This window comes from Lagenorhynchus albirostris, chromosome 6 (assembly GCF_949774975.1).
Source record: "Lagenorhynchus albirostris chromosome 6, mLagAlb1.1, whole genome shotgun sequence".
Taxonomy (NCBI): Eukaryota; Metazoa; Chordata; class Mammalia; order Artiodactyla; family Delphinidae; genus Lagenorhynchus; species Lagenorhynchus albirostris.
Genome location: NC_083100.1, coordinates 15,960,343 through 15,978,567, shown reverse-complemented (window position 1 = coordinate 15,978,567; position 18,225 = coordinate 15,960,343).

Genomic DNA, 18,225 nt, shown 5'->3' with positions numbered 1-18,225 from the left:
TTCCAGGAAACCATATTTCTAACAAATTCCCCAGCTAATTCTTACATGTAATCGAAGGCTTCGAGGCAGAAATGCTCAAAATGAGTTCAGAAGTATTTCATCCAACTCCTCTGGTTTGCAGGGAAAGAGACACACTCAAGTTAGCTCAAGTAATAGGGGAGTTTATTGCAGAAATACCCTTGGCACCACCAGGGAATTAGATCTTTCACAAAACAGGTGCTGTAATAGGTCCCCACCTCAGAAAGAATTGGGAGATCACAATATCTCCAGGGACGCCAGCAAGCAGAAGTTCCTGGCTCTTTATGTTCTGCTAACAGGTTGACTATGCTTTATGACTATAGGACTCTATACCCTCCACAGTCTGCTTCCTGCTGTCCTTCCTCCAAATATCTGCTTCTTCATACGTCTGGCTGCCCGTGACTTTCGCTTATGATGCCTAAGTTCACCTCAAAGCAACTTTTCAGCTTCTGCTTTATTGCCAACTGACAGATTCCTTTGTCTTTCTTCATTTCAGTCCCTGAGATGGAAACATCTAATGGGTCCAGTTTGTCTCCTAGCACCAGAACATGCTCAGATTTGCTAGAGAGCTTATGGTGCTGCTACCCTGGAATCAGATGCCCGTATCTAGTTTAATAATCTGTGAGCACAGGGCCCAGATAAAGTATAAAACATGATAATCTAACAGGCACTGTAGGCAGGGCATTTTCCCCTTAGATGGGGCTGTGAGCAAAACAGTATGCAATTATCATCTTCAGATAATCATCTTCAGAACAATTTTTGGTTTTGCTTTTACAATTCCAAAAACTTTGATTTAAATCTTTATCAAGATAGCCAATTATTAATATAATTGATTTGACCAACTCAAATGATTTTTTGACATAAGCATGACCGAAGCTAAACTGATGGATTGCTTGACGATAATAATGATGTTATGATGAGACTTAAAGATCCTGAAACTACTATCTATGCATTTTCCTCTGACCCTCTAATTTATTCATTATTCATTTGCTAAGTAACAATTCTAGTTCTCATTCTCTTCTTCCTGTGTCTTCAATCTTTCTTACCCTATGAAGCCCTCTGTCTTCTTCCTCCTTTATTCTACCCCCCTTGTGGTCTTAGATTAAAAACAAACAAACAAACAAACAAAATGATGTTCAAGGCACTTTATAATTCCATTAGTTTTACATTAGAGTTTGATTTGGTTCTTGAAAAATTTTATGAAATGGCTTTGTCCCTTGCTTTTTTAAAGAAGGAAAAAACATAAAAATATTACAGTATCATAAATTTAATAACCACTGGGTATTTCAAGTATTTGGGTTGTCACCTTAGAGCAAACTGTAATTGTTGAGATAAGGCAGATACCCTTTCTTTGTACATTGGTATCCATGGACTTCAGCATGTGAGATAGTTTAGTTTTGAGTTTAGGTAAATTATTTGTGTGTGTGTCATTGCAGAATTTTTTCTGTGTGCTTGTGTATATGTTTGTAGTTTTCTTGGTATGTGTGTGTGTGTCTCTCAATTGAACAAAATTGCATTGTTTTCTTATGTTGTACTGTATACTTTTCATTTGTTGCTCTGAACTGAAAGAAGACCGTTTCTATTTTGATTAAATTGTTGGATTGCTCAAAAAAACAAGCAGAAACATCTCCAAGATTTTGTTGAATCCAATTAGTTATATGCAACTTGTAGTACATCTGATTCTTATTATATGCTTTTGTGTTTTCTCCAGTAAATCAGTTGAAACTAAGTGACTGTGGCATTTGACCTACATAGTGAAGGTGTAGATTTAAATGTGCCTGTTTTACTGGGTTTTGTCCTTTGCATGTTAATATTCTTCTTAGGACACCTAAAAAAGTAATGTGCATTTTTGTATGTATGATAGCATATAACAGGATAGTGTGTTAACTTCTCTTTAGGGAGTAACACTGATTCAAGTTCATTTAAATCAACTAATGTTTCCAACTCAAACAATTCATTTATTTGTAACAGAAATTACTGGCTCACAAAACTCAAAGTGGAGAGAAGCAAAAAACTTCAGGAGGTTACATCAAATTAAAAAGCTTCTGCACATCAAAGGAAACCATCAACAAAATGAAAAGGCAATCTACTGAACAGGAGATGATATTTGCAAATCACGTATCTGATAAAGGATGAATATCCAAAATGTTTAAAGAACTCGTACAACTCAATAACAAAAAAAAATCTAATTAAAAAATGGCAGAGGATCTGAATAGACATTTTTCCAAAGAAGACATACAGAGGGCCAACAGGCACATGAAAAGATGCTCAACGTCACTAATCATCATGGAAAAGCAAATAAAAACCACAGTGAAATATCGCCTCACACTTGTCAGAATGGCTATTATCAAAAAGACAAGCAATGACAAGTGTCGCAAGGTGTGGAGAAAAGGGGACCCTCACTCACTGTTAGTGGGGATGTAAATTGGTGCAGCCACTATGTAAAGAGTATGCGGGTTCCTCAAAAAATTAAAAATAGAACTACCATATGATCTAGCAATTCCATTTCTACTGGTATCAATTACAAGAAAACAAAAGATTAATTCAAAAAGATATATGCACCCCATGTTCACTGCAGTATATTTTCAATAGCCAAGAGATGGAAACAACCTAAGTGTCCATCAAGGTATGAATGAATAAAGATGTGGCATACATATACAATGAAGTACTACTCAGCCATAAAAGAAGAAACAAACCTTACGATTTGCAGCAAAATGGATGGAATTTGAGGGTATTGAGTGAAATAAGGCAGGCAGAGAAAAACAAATATTGCAAGATTTCACTTATATGTGGAATTTAAAAAACAAAACCAAAAAAATAAAACCCAGACTCATAGATATAGAGAACAAACTAGTGTCTGTCTCCTCCCTAAAAGAAGGAAAGTTGGGGGAGTACAAAAATGGGTGAAGGGGGTCAAGGAGTACAAACTTCTAGTTGTAAAATAAATAAGTCATGTGGCTATAATGTACAGCATGGGAAATTAAGTCACGAACATTGTTTTAACTTTGTATGGTAACAGATGGTGACTATACTTACTGTGGTGACCATTTCACAATGTATACAAATGTTGAATCACTATATTGTACACATGAAACTAATATAATATTGTATGTCAAATATATTTCAATTAAAAAAACCTTCAGGAGAGGTTTGATCAAGGTGTCAGCCCCATTTCTCTACAGTTGTTCAGACTCTGCCTCCTCCGTGTGCTGAATCTGGCTTCAGGTCACCTTCCTCCACCTTCCTGAGGCAAAATGGCCTTAGATTCTCAAACCACATCACACACAGAAGTGAGAATTATGTCCTCTCAATCACTGAACAGATGTCATCATATTCTCTCTTAAGGACCAATTCTAGTCCTGTGTCCACCTCTGAAGTAATCTCAGTGACCAAGGAAATAATATGCCTTGGCTGGCTTAGTCTTAGCTGGGTTGTATTCAAGCTGGCTTCCTCTCTCTTGGTAGCAAAACGGCTATAACAATTCCAGGCCTCACATCTATAGACCACCCATTTAGAAGATGCTTCTAATTCTACAACTGACCTAAACGTCACTCTATTTATAATATGTTCACCTGTGAACCATTCACTACAGCAGCCAGTGGTGCAGAATTACTCTGGGGTCAGGCCCTTCAATGTCCACCCAATAAACTAGAGCTGAAGATCAATCCTGCATAAACCAAATGCAGCTCTACAGTGGGGCAGAGGTGGAGTGGATGTTAGGGAGCCAATGAGCCATGCCCTCCACACCAGGGGCCATCTCTCTGCCAGTGGATACTGCCTTCTCCCTCCTCTGTCCCACGTGCACCTCTCCCACAGATACGTGCTCCCTTGAAGAACACATCCTTGCCAGATATACAGAACTATTTTTCAATCAAACCAACAAGACTTTAAGTTGAGCTGACTGTAAAGAAATCTGCTGGATATGTCAATCCCAAGGAAGACATACAGAGGGCCAACAGGCACATGAAAAGATACCCCCCAGGTAACCATAGTTTGTTTTCTACATCTGTGACTCTATTTTGTAAAGAAGTTCATTTGCACCATTCTTTTTTTTGCAGTACGCAGGCTCAGCGGCCATGGCTCACGGGCCCAGCACTCCGCGGCATGTGGGATCTTCCCAGACCGGGGCACGAACCCACGTCCCCTGCATCGGCAGGCTGACTCCCAACCACTGCGCCACCAGGGAAGCCCTGGACCGTTCTTTTTAGATTCCACATATAAGCGATATCATATTTGTCTTTCTCTGTCTGACTTACTTAACTCAGTATGACTTTCTCTAGGTCCATCCATGTTGCTACAAATGACACACTACTATATATAAAATAGATAACTAATAAGGACCTACTGTATAGCACAGGGAACTCTTCTCAATACTCTGTAATGGCATATATGGAAAAAGAATCTAAAAAAAAGTGGATATACGTATATGTATAACTGATTCACTTTGCTGTACACCTGAAACTAGAACAACATTTTAAACCAACTCTACTCCAATAAAATTAAAAAAAAAAAAAAGAATCTGCTGGAGAAACATCAGTATAAATGCATTTACTCTACTTTTCTCTTAAGCCCAGTAATTTTTTTTTTCCGAATCATAAAAGAAGACAGTCCAAGACACAATTCTCCACACATCCAATTACTTTCAACATTTTATTACTGCTTTTCAGATATTTTCTTTCTACCTATGCATGGCTCCATTTCGAACTTTTTATTTATCTGTGTGTCTAAAATGCGGGCCTTGCAAAACATAATAACACCTCAAAAACATTTCACAGTCAGGCAGTGCTCCAGCACCCATGTTTTTAAAATCAGGCTGCTGTGAATTCTCCAAGAAGTCCAAGAACAACTGTGAATTGCTTCCTTGAGCACTCTCACAGGTGCACAGGAAAGAGTCCCCGCCAGCAGAACAGGGTGCCAAATCGAGGACAAAAATTCAATCTCCAACCAAAAAGACATGCATGAGGGTGGGAGGGGCTGCTATCAGAAATGGCCTGGATAAAGCCTTCTTGACCTATACAACCAGAGAAGGCATTACCCCAATGTTTTCAGTCTCTGCTTTATTCTCCAGGGACTGAAAAGGTTTGCCAGGAGCACCGGAGAAAGAAAAATATTCTATCAGTTGCCATGTACAATATTTATGAGAAAAGTCGAAGCTTTTGGAAACTCTTTCCATTCATACGTATCTTCATAATTGTAAGAAATGTTGAAACATTTGAAAAACAAGTGAAATTTCTGAAAATACACCTCTATTTCCAAAATGATTCCACCTTAATAAAGGTTAGACTTTTCAGGTCAACTTAAAGCTTCATGGAAAAAAATTTCTTCTAGGAGACCTTTATTAGCTGCCATTTTTCCTTAGTCGTCAAACAATCTCAGTATCACTAAAGTACAATACTGTATGGAAACTTTTTTGCCTCCGAAAGCTAACATTTAAAAGCAAAATCCATACATAGCATGGACGCTCCTGGAAGAATATTACAGAACGCCCTACGCAAGCAGCTGGGCGTGCAAGGATCACCTCTGAAACCCTGTCTCTCACTTGTCCCGAGCCAGTTTTCTATCTATTCAATTCAACATCCACAATTCTGCACACATCCATAACTATTACATGCGCTCCTCCATTTTCCAGAGCCACGCTGTGTAATATCCCTTTTCATGTTTGTTTTGAAAGCTAGAAATTGTGTTCTTTAAACTCTGCATTTCCCACATGGCATGTGTGGGGTAGGATGTGTATTGAAAGTTTTCAACGAATCCCTACTGTGGTACAGGTGGGTAAGAAACAGAAAATGATTGCTGGAAAACTGCAGCCCCAAAGGACATATGTTTACTCACTTAAACATTTCTGAAAATTGAGGCTGGGTCATTATTCCTATTTCCATTTTAGGTGGAGATGATTAAATCATTCCATCCTGATGATTGTTATGTTGCTAAGTAAACTTCCCTAGCATCATTGTTATTTGTCTTAATTGATTCTGAAAGACTAATCTAGTTTCTATTTGTAAAAAGTTTCTGGAAGTTTCTTTCAGTCTAATAGAATCTTCTAAAAAGTGGAAAATGTAGGAGCAGAAGAAGCCATTCGTCTCCAAACTTAAGGGGACTGAGGGCCAAGCACCCCTCCAGAGTTCAGAGAAAACTGAAAGACATAGGAATCAGATACTTGGAGACCAATATATTAGGTTTATTACTTATGAAAAAGAAAAAGAGAAGAAGGAGGAGGAAGCAAGGCTATCTGGGAGGATGTGGCTTTAAAGTGATGACTGAAAGTGTTGATACTTCACCTTTGAATTTAACAGGATTGTGCATTTCTCTGGTCTCTGGAGCTGGGCAAATACAAACCCCCTAGCCAGCAGTAGACCAGAATGAATGCACGGTGTCTGCAGTATGACAGATGTATAAAAAGGAGAGACAGAGACAGAGAAACAGAGAGAGAGAGGAGGAAAGGGCTCTATCATGTTTTTTCTCCCAAACTAACCCATCAGAAAGCCCCTCTTTATGCCCTGGAGACCAATGAAAGTGGGACAGTGAACAATAGGGGTTTTCCTCCAACGCACAACTCCCACACCATGGAAACACGAGGCAGTGCAAAAGAAGGTTCTCATCTTAACATCTACAAGCTCATGAACATTACAAGAAATTTTCCTTGTCCTAAAGACCTGAATACAATCAACATGTCACCAAGACTACCAGTGTACTCACCGTGAGAAATTGCCAATAAAACAGAATTACAAAAACAGAAAAAGGCAAGAAGCAGTGAAACAAAATTGCCAAGCAGTCAAAGAACTGAGACGATTCCTCGATGTTCCCTAGAAAATTATTTAACTTGTCATGCAACTTCCCATCGTGGTCTCTCTCCACCTGGATATTTAACCTCAGTGTTTCACATAAGAGGGTGAAACTGATCCTGGGGAGCAGACATGCGTCAGAGGACGCTGATACTGGTGCTGGATCTCTTTCTCTCTTACACACAGAGAATGTGAAAACACAAATGTAGATGTTGGGAAAGTGGCCGACATGCAAGCAATCAGGAGGAAGTGGGGAAGTAACAGATTAAGTCAGGGAGCACAGGCATTTGGGGTACAGAGGTCCTCCCTTCTAATTACCGTAGGTGGGCTTTTTGGAAAGGCTGAAACTAAGAGAAGTGGACTCTGGTTTCAGTAGAAGAACAGACCAACCTTGATGGTAATTAAGTCTCATAGATTAAAATCCCATTTTCCTCCAACAGGAACTCAGTGTGAAGGCCATGTGGCCCCAATTTGGGAGAAATGGGAGAAGTAAACCATCTCTGGGTCCCGCTGAGAGCTGGTATAATGGGCTATCCAAAAAAAGCACAGGGAGATCAACACATATCTAAGAGTACTCTGAAATTCCTGTACGGCTTAAAAGTGTAGTGCGAGAAATAGTGAAATAATAATTTGAGGTTTTGGGTTTTTGGTTCAAAAAGATGCAATATTGAATATAAAAACGTGAAACATTTGCCAAAGTGAATTTCTTAATTATTTTTATTTACTTGGCCTTAAAGCCATTGAAAGGAACAATAACCTGGAAATAATTCTGGCATAAAATATGTAGGGTCACAGAGCTTTCAGAACTCAAAATTCCCTTCAGACAAGAAAACTGAAGCCAGGAGAGAAGGTACGGCTTTCCTAATTTCACACAACTCCTTAACCCAGTGTCTTATTGAATATTCACGTCTACCCCCCTCCCAGGATGGCGTTCTTTCTGCTGCAGGACTTCAGAAAAGCACCCACCTGTGTGGTGCCTGTATGAAGGCACAGCCTCCCCAAGGCCCCCAGTATGAAAGCCCAATTGTTTACGAGCATTGTTTCCGTAATATCAGGCAGAGACCACACACTGACCATTACCATATGCCCAAGGAAGAAGTACTTGTGCAGGGAAGCAGGATATTGACTTGGTTAACCAGCGTTTTATTCATTTGTCTGCTTTTCCTGACAAATTTGTTTTGAGTAGTTGTGTTTCCTCTGATGTGGAGTTCAAGGTAATGAGACCAATTTCCAAAAGTCACATATTAAAGGTAGGCTCAGGACCTCGTTGGCCTGCCTTACACTTGCAGGTCTAATGGAAGTCGAACAGGTGGACTTTATTGTCCTTTTCAGAAAAGCCATCACAGATGGGGGCCGCATGCCAAGTCTCACAGTTTCATGTCCATAAATGTGCGTACATTCGTGTTTATGGTCCCCCTGCACGAATCAGGGATTATTTCATTCTGAAGCGCGTAACATTTCATGTGAATTCCACTTTTTTTGCGTCTTGAAATATATCATTCATAGAAGGTATATTTCTCATCTGATATCCACAGTGGAATTTATCTAGCATTTTAACAATTTTGTTACGATGGACTTTTAAAATTATTATGTTTCAGATGAGTCATAAATCAGAAGACTAGACTTCAGAGGATCCAAACGGTTGAGCCAGGATCTAATAAGACTGTACATTTCTCATCTTTATTAAGTTTGGTCTTTACAGCTGACATGATAAAAATTTGGAGAGTACTTGAAAGTAAAAAGTGTCAGTTGTCTAATTTTAAATAAAGATAAAACTTTGAAAACTCCTAATTATACCTTTTTAGTTCCATGGACTTAGTGCATATTAAATGTGCTGCATTCAGCACCTTCTGTGAACAGAACAGAATATGTCTACTGGAAACCAGAGAAAACAATCCCTGAGAATTCTGATCATCCAAGGAGAGAGTCATCAATTTATGAAATAAACTGATGTAAAATGTGTGAAGTTTTAAAAAGTCAAGATATTTCTTCATTGCTGAAGGTCTCAGAACCATCTGCACGTCGGGGGTTGGGGGTGAGTGGGTATGTACATTGTAAATCTCCAAGATGAGTGTGTGGTGAGCAATTCCCAAAATTATCTAGAAATTTCCTTCCTACCACCTTTTTTTTTTGGAACAACTATTAATCAGTGCCATGAAAACTCAAGTAGAAAAACAGATATTTTTGAATTCAATTCAATCATAAAGGTCGTTTTCATGGTTTTAAACAACGCCCACCCGACCCTCCAGGGTTATCAACTCCTTGGGGGCAGCAGATGCACCTTATAATTCTTTGTATACCCCGCTGTGGTTCTAGTGACCCACCTAACCTCATTCATTTCCTCCACTCTCCCTCTCATTCACTCCCCTTAGCCCCCCTCAAGGGCATCAAGCCTACCCTTGGCTCAAGATTTTACATTTTCCATTCATGTGCTTTATACCTTCTTCCCAAAGATAGTCACATGACTATTACCCTCCTTTCATCCAAGGCTCTACTAAAATCACCCCCTCTATTATTAATATTCCCTTTCCCCTTTCCCTGTTTATTTTTTTTCTCATAGCACATAACACTACCAGACATAACATCATCTATCTACCTATTCCTTGATTGTCTCTATCCTCACACCCACCGCATGAGCACAGGGACTCTGCTTTGTTCCCTGCTGTTCTCCTTGTCCCTAAGACCTTGCCCGTTACATACCTGGATAGAAGTAAGTAGTTACTGAAGTAACAAACCAAAGAATCCTGCAAGAAAAAGAGGAAGTAGAGGAAGGCCCAATGTTTTACTGTATTATAATCAGTTCTATTAAAGGAGCTTCAGACTAAGGTCTCCCTAACCCTACTTCACAGATAAATATATAAATTTTTATCTATATAAAAATATAAAAACAAAAATATATAAATTTTTAAATTAAAGATTAACCTTTGAAAACAAAAGATTATGGAAAAGAAGCATATTAGTAGAATAGCACGTACCCTACCAGCTGGATGTGAGAGGAGGTCTTTTGGAAGGCATCCTTTGTCAACTCATTGGCTGGAATTGATCATACATATTTCAACTTCATTTGTTTTCTTTTCTATTGGCTTTTGACAGTAGCTGGTGGCAACCCAAGGGAGCAGTGAAGAAAGAGGACTAGGGTGGCTGTCCAAAAATCTGTGTTCTACCCACCAACTTTGTCACTAAGTTGAACAAATCATTTAAACTCTCTGGATGTCCTTTTTCACCTTTCATCTATTAACAAGGTCCATGGAACACAGATTGGAAAAATTCTGCTTTATAAATATGTTAATATCATTAGTCTTACTTAATTGTTGATGTGATCTAGGCTCAGGTGAGTTTAGAAGATCTTAGATTAAAGAGCTAACAGGTTGTTATTACAGAATTTCTCAGGGCCTTTAATATACTGACATATGTTATGACCTTCCAAGATGTGGGATACAGTAAATAGAGCTCTCCAAAGGAACTCTTAACCAAGGAACACTTTCAACAGCTCCTAAGACATTCCTCCCTGGAGCACCACTTTAGGAAACACTAGAAATGATCTCCAAGACCACTTAATGTATTAACATTATCTGACCATGACACCATCATTCAAGGGACAATTCTAATGCTATTGAAGAAAGCCACAAACAAAGGAACTTTTAAAATATTATACTCACTCAAAACTTAAAAAGACAAACAATCAAGTAAACATTGGGTTTTCATTCTACTAAAGAAGATATACAGATAACTAATAAGTGTATGAAAAGATGCTCAATGTCATTAATCATTAAGGAAATGAAAATTAAAACCAGAAGGAGATACTATACACACCCATTAGAATAGATATAACCAAAAAGATGAACAGTATAGCAAGTGTTGGCAAAGATATGGAGAACTCAAAACACACAGGTTGCTGGTGTGACTGTAGAATGATGTGGCCACTTTGGAAAACAGGCAGGTTCTTAAAAAGTTAAACATACACTTACTATATACCCAGCAATTACACTATGGTATCTACTTAAGAGAAGTGAAAATATATGTCCCCAGAAAAAACTTTTACTCAAATTTTCGTAGTAGCACTATTTATAACGGCTAACTAAAACCCCAAAACAATCAAAATGTCCATCAATTAGTGAATGGATAAAAATGCAGTTTATCCACAAAATAAAAAGGAATAAACTACTGATATACGCAACAGCACGGCTGAACCCGAAGACATTGTGCCAAGTGGAAGAAACCAGACATAAAATACTACATGTAGTAAAATTTCATTTGTATGAAATTCCTAAAAAAGCAGAAGTGTAGAGAGAAAGCAGATCAGCGGCTATCTGAGGCTAGAGGTAGAATGGGAATCCACTGTAAATGGGAATTAATAAGGGCTCTTTATGGGGTGACAGAAAGGCTCTAAAACTGGATGGTGGTGATGGTGTGCACTGTCTAAATTAACTAAAAATCACTGAACTGTATTTCACAATGTGTGAATTACATAGCATATAAATAATACCATAAAAAATCTGGTAAAAATAACAGTTCAAGGATGTCCATGTGCAAGGACGAAATCAGAAATATGATGGAAGATCCCGGTGAAGGACTTGTGTATTATTCTTGCCTTAGACCATTCCTCCTAGAGTGTAGATATACACACACAAACACACACGTCTTGGTGTAGTGACTTAATTAAAATAAGTTTTATTAGTGCTGTTGACACCAGGACAGAAATGCTGCTCAATGACAAATATGCAAAACAGTAAAGTCAATTCCTATAAACAAACAACAAAATCTTTCTACATATTTATATAACATACGCATATATAACATGTATATGTATATATAACATGTTATAGCTGTAACAATCTGTATCTATCTACCTAGCTTTATATCCCTGTATGTATATATGTCTGTGTGTATATGTGTGTGTGTGTGTGTGTGTGTGTGTGTGTGTGTGTGTGTGTGTGTGTGTGTGTGTGTATTTATATTGGGTTGGCCAAAAAGTCCGTTCGAGTTTTTCTGTAAGATGTTACAGAAAAATAGGGACGAACTCTTTGGTCAACCCAATATATGTGAATTATATGTGTGTCTTATTTTCCCCTCTAGATAAAGCGAGAGGGAGCCACCAAAGACTCTCAGAAGTCTGTGAGTCTTACAGAAATCTGATTTGCTGTGTTCGTAATATGGGCCATAGACCTTCTCTGAGGAGATGGCATTTAAGCTGAGATTGAAATGATAAAAAGGAGCCAGCCATACAAAGATCCAGGAGAAAAGCATCCCATGCTGCAGGAAGGGGCAGTGTGAAGACCCTAAGCATGAACAAGTGTAGGGGTTCGAGGACAGAAGGGAGGCCAAGTCAGTGCAACTGGAATGTAAGGAGCCAGCGTGAATGTGGCCTGTTGAAACTGAAGGGGGCGGTTTAGATCATGCTGGGGCTTGCTATGGCTTTTGGATTTTATTCCAAGGGCAGTGAGAAATTAGTGGAGGAGAGAGACGTTATTTGGGTTTGTGTTTTTAAAAAACCACTCTAGCTGCCTTGTGGGAGGCAAGAGTGACCCCTGAGAGAAGAGCTGGGAGACCACCGCAAGAGCCCAGATGAGATACCATAGGGATGGCACGACTGTGTTTGTCGAGTAGGACAATGGTTAAGAGCAAGGACGATGGCAACAAAATGATGGAGGTTCACATCTCAGCTCTGTCACTTCCCAACCAAGGGGCTTTGGAGAGCTTACTAAACCTCTGTGAGCCCCACTTTCTTCCTCAAATTAATAAAAACGGGTAATACTAATATTTATTCCATATGATTGCTAGGATAACTCAATGAAAGAGATTATCATACTAAGTGAAGTAAGTCAGACAAATACCACATGATATCACTTACATGTGGAATCTAAAAAAAAATGAGACAAATGAACTTATTTACAGAACAGAAACAGACTCACAGACACAGAAAACAAACGTATGGTTACCACACACTACTATATACAAAATAGATAAAAAACAAGTTCTTATGGCACAGGGAACTATATTCAATATCTTGTAATAGCTTATAATGAAAAGAATTTGAAAAAGTATGTGTGTGTGTATGTATATATATATATATATATATACACACATATATACAGACATATGTTTATATGTATAACTGAATCACTTAGCTGTACACATGGAACTACACAACACTGTAACTCAACTGTATTTCGATAAAAATACATATAAAACACTTGGAATATACTAAGTGCCCCCAAAATGACAGTGATTATGACCCTTCAAAATCCATTCTACTAAGTGTACCATCATCAACCATGTAGCAGATGCTGTTTATGCCCTGCCCCATATCTCCTTGAGACACCTGAGTTCACCAGCAGGTATAATGGACAGTTTCCAGCACAGTCAACTTCCCACCTTCAGCATCAGCATCTCTCCTCACTTCCTGAAGGGCTTCCTCTGGCATCACAAAGATTTGCTCAACAGCCAGCAGGAATTAAGTACCCAGCCAGAGGCAACCATCAACCAAGGGAGGATGGTAGTTGGTGGATAAATTAACCCGGCTCTCCAACCTCTGTCTGCACATTTCGAGGTACATTCCACGCAGTTTCTTGAGGGGTTTCCAGTGAGACTGAGCATGGGTAACTCACTCACTGACTCACCTTTTGTTGGGTTTCCTCCTGCCCTGTCACTTTTCCCATTTCCTCACATCTGCTTTCTCGGATCACTTCCCAAATCAGCGACTATGACCAAATGCTTGTCTTAGAGTTTGTTTTAGGGGAAACCCAAACTAAGACACATCAGCTCTGTGTGTTTAGGCAATCTCACCATACCCTTTTATCTATAAAAGGGGTAACTGGGCTTCCCTGGTGGCTCAGTGGTTGAGAATCCGCCTGCCGATGCAGGGGACGTGGGTTCGTGCCCCGGTCCAGAAAGATCCCACATGCCATGGAGCGGCTGGGCCCGTGAGCCATGGCCGCTGAGCCTGCGCGTCTGGAGCCTGTGCTCCGCAACGGGAGAGGCCACAACAGTGAGAGGCTCGCGTACCGCAGGAAAAAAAAAAAAAGGGGGGGGGGTAATTAAGCAGTCAACTTCCATGATTCTAAACTTAGGCTACTTATTTTTGTCCACCTTTCCATCTAGCACATGATAAGTATAATATATATTAATCTATATTAAATCAGTAATTTTAAATGAACACTTAAATATGGCTACACATCTTCCTGTACAAAGAATGAATGGTTTCTGCATATTTAACAATAAGAAATGATACGCTATTTGGTTTTTGTGCTCACCAAATACGGTATCATAAACTGAATACAGGGACTTCCCTGGTGGCGCAGTGGTTAAGAATCCGCCTGCCAATGCAGGGGACACGAGTTCAATCCCTGGTCCAGGAAAATCCCACATGCTGAGGAGCAACTAAGCCCACGTGCTGCAACTACTGAAGCCCACGCACCTAGAGCCCATGCTCTGCAACAAGAGAAGCCACCGCAATGAGAAGCCCGTGCACCACAATGAAGAGTAGCCCCCGCTCGCCACAACTAGAGAAAGCCCACACACAGCAACGAAGACCCAACACAGCCCAAAAAAAAAAAAAAAAAAAGATTTGGTCAAAAAAATAAAGTATAAAAAAATTAAAATAAACTGAATACAGAAGCTTATAATGGCTGTTAAAATAAGGCTATGTTAAGCTAATTCAGCTTAAGAATGTAGCAGATTATATTTTCTAAAGATGGTCGCTCAACATCTTCCATCTCCCACATGTGTTTGCACTGGAAGTTTGTCATTCCCCCTTCCGTAGGCAGAATCTGTTTTCCCACCCCTTGAGTCTGGGTGGGTCCTGTGACTGACTTGTCCAATAGATATGATGGAAATGATGTCCCAGTCTTAGGAGAGACATTAACTAGACTTGCAGGGACAACTTCCTGTCCTTTGGAAGATAGCCAATGGGGAAGAAAGGAGAACTTCCTGAGATGTCCGTGCTGTGTGAAGCCCAAGCCACGTGGAATGACCACACACACACAGAGAGAGTGGCATAAGAGTGAGTGAAGAAGCCATCCTGGAGGTGGGCCCTCCAGCCTCTGCTGCCCCAGCTGATGCCTGGTGGAGCAGAGACAAGTGACCAAGAGAGCCCACCCTGAATTCCTGCCCCACAAAGTCATGAGCAAAATAAATGGCTGTTCTAAACCACTAACTGTTGGGGGTAGTTTATTACACAACAATAGAGAATTTTAAAGTATTTAGAATTAATAATTTGAAAATTCATAAAATGTTTTCTAGGATTAGACTGACTTCAGGAAGAAATTTGTAGATATGGTTTCCAAAAACGTGATGAAAGTTCTTGTGGGGAATCAGAAACAATGAAAGCAGAATCCTATTTGAAGTCTCACTCTTTTCATTAGCTGCAGAGTAATGAAAAACAGCCACCCTGAATATCCAATTTCCCCCAATACTTTAATTCTTTTCTTAGGCTGGAAGTTTTAACAATTCATCCTTTACTGTAAGTTGAAAAAAATACATAATGATTTTTTTAAACTTTCTCTATTTCTGGGCAGCAGATTTTGAAGGTGAAGCTTTAATCACATGCTAGTCTTATAATCACTGCTGGTTTTCAACTGAAGTATTACAAATTGGGCTTTAGTTCAATTTAAATTGCATGGGCCAAATCCAACCCTTGGTTATTACAGGCAACTCCCATTGAAATCATTAGTAGTTGTACATATGTAACTGAGGAGATAATTTGGCCACATGTGCTTTGTCTCCATGTGTCTCTACACAAGTGCAGGCACAGAGGCTGGGCTACATAGGGGAAACATCTTGCACTATTTGGAATAAGTTATCTTTTTGCCATACTGCATTCATGTCAACATGATGAAAAGAAAATGTAAATGTAAGGACAAGCAGCATTTCCTGCTGTAGCTTTCAATGTCCTGGTGGTTCCTGGCAACACTGACTCTATAAGCAGTTGCTGCTCCCATCAGTAACCATGGGAAGGGTCCTTTCTGTTCCCCTCCTCCCTCGCCCACTCCTGGGAGACCCTGCTCCATTTACAGCTGATTGGAAGGGAAGTGCCTCAATGTCAGGTTTGGGCTCCAGCTCTGCCGTGGACAACTGCAAAATGTTCACTTTTGACCAATCAAACAAATGTCCAATGCACACGTAATCCAAACCGCCGGCCAGACGACATTTTTTACAGAAGGTCCTGGGGGGATACACTTGGTTCATTCAACAGTCAACAAACTTCTTTGAGCATCTAGAACGGTGGTTCTTAATCTTCAGCATGCTTCAGAGAATTCACTTCTCTCAGTCCCCAGATGATGCTAATGCTGCTGGCCCAGGGACCATACTCTGAGAACCACTGTGGTAGAATTTGGGTAACACTGTAGACATAGTGTCAAATAAGGTATGGTCATGCATGTACAATGCTGGATTCTAGCAGGGAAGATAAAAAGGCAAATCAACAATTGTGGTATGGTCTGATGAGTGCTATCACAGAGAAAATGTGGGCCTCCTGGTAACACACGACCTGATTTCGGTTAAGAAGGAGAGGACAGCATAAAATATTTAGTGATAAGAGAAACCAGTCGTAGTGACCTTTGGTTTGTGCTTGCCAGCCAGTACCCCCTTTTCCTTCTGTATCAAAAGAGCTGTTTCCCTTTTGGAAACTGACTGTGCCTGGCTTACTACAGCCTTGTCAGTATCTGCTATCAATCACATGGCCTTACTTCTCTGCCACGGGGGACCACGTGATCCAGGCTGGCCAATCACAGCCCTTTTCTTGGGATTGACAATGAGACTGGGAGAGAGAAAGAATCTTTCTCCTTCTGAGATTCCCCAGCAATAAAGGACCATGTATGTCTGGAGCTCCTGGAACCATCTTTAGCACCATGTGGACAGAGCCAATCTGAGAATAAAGCTGCAGCAGATGTTTTTGCAAAGATGACCACAAAAATGTCTCCCATCCCACATGATCCTCTTTGACATGCCTCCTATGAAAGAGTGGGGTCTATGTTTCCTCCTCTTCAATCTGGAAAACGGCAGAAGTGACACTGAAACTAAGACATAAAAGGCAAACCAGGATGATCTGATCCTCTTAGGACGCTTGCTCATGGAACCCAGCTATCATGCTGTGAGGAAGCCCAAGCAGCCACAGGAAGAGGATACGTGTCAGTGTTCTGGCCGACAGCTCCAGCTGAGGCCTGGGCCAACTGCTACCATCAATCACAGTTCATAAGCGTAAATGAGCCCGCAGACAATTCTGGCCCCCAGTCACCGCTCAGCTTCTTTTCAGCTGAGGCCTCAGACATTGTGTAGCAGAGAAAAGCCCTCCCTGGGCCCTCTCTGATTCCTGACCCACAGAATACCATGAATGTATTGGGAGGTTTAGGGTGGTTTGTTTTGTGACAAGAGGAACTGGAACAGAAACCAGGCCAGAAGTAAACAAAGCTGAGACATGGAAGAGAAAAAGGAGGGAGAGAGAGAGAGAGAGAATGAACTTCAACTTCAACTTTACTTGAACCCCCTAGCTTAACCCTTGCCCGAATTAAGATGGACCTGATCTCAGCCATCCTAATTACATGAACTAATAAATCCTTACTTTTACCTAAGTTATTTTAAATTTGGGTTTCTGTCAACTCCAACCTAAACAGTCTGAGTACAACAACCTTTAACTATCATACAGCAAAGGAAAATTAATAAAGGAATAGGAGACACAAAATATTGAGAGTTTGGTACTTGATGTCTCTTAGGATGCTATCAAAGATACTGTAATATCTTAAAATCCCTCAGAAAAGAAAATCATTAAAACAAGAGAAAAATAAATATTAGAATCAGAAAAATGTCAGGTATTGGTAAACATCTAAATCAGGCACATCTACAAATAAACCTGGACCCCGTAGTAGAATGGCTGACCTCTTACCATAGATCCATGTTGTGTGATCCAGTCACATCTTTTGTATCTCAGTCAAACTATTGAATAAACAATAATACAAAGGATGGGATGCTTCTGAGAAAGAGCTACAAAAAATCTAGGACAGAAAGTTTGTGAGCAAAAACGAAATAGGGCAAGGGAATTATTAAATGGATGGATAGTAAAGCAAGATTTTAACAATTTTAAAACATTCTATAACTTTTGAGAAGTAATTACTTCCTAAGGAGTAATCTTTCCCACTTCATTCTTCTTCCTCCAGGTGCTTTCTGAGCCTAAAATATTTGAGGGTTTTTTTTCCTTTTGAGTGTGATTATTTATTCCCAACCATAATCAACTAAGAAAGAAATACACCCAAACAAAAAGAAAGAATTTTAATTTCTTTGAGATTTTTGGCTATCATTATATCATTCTTCTACAGGTACCCTAAGAAATAGGCAAGGAAATTATTTTTAAAGTTTACAGATGAAGATAGAAGATCTACAATGATTCTTTTCTCTATATTATGGGAAACACAAGGCTGTCAGTCTTCCTCAA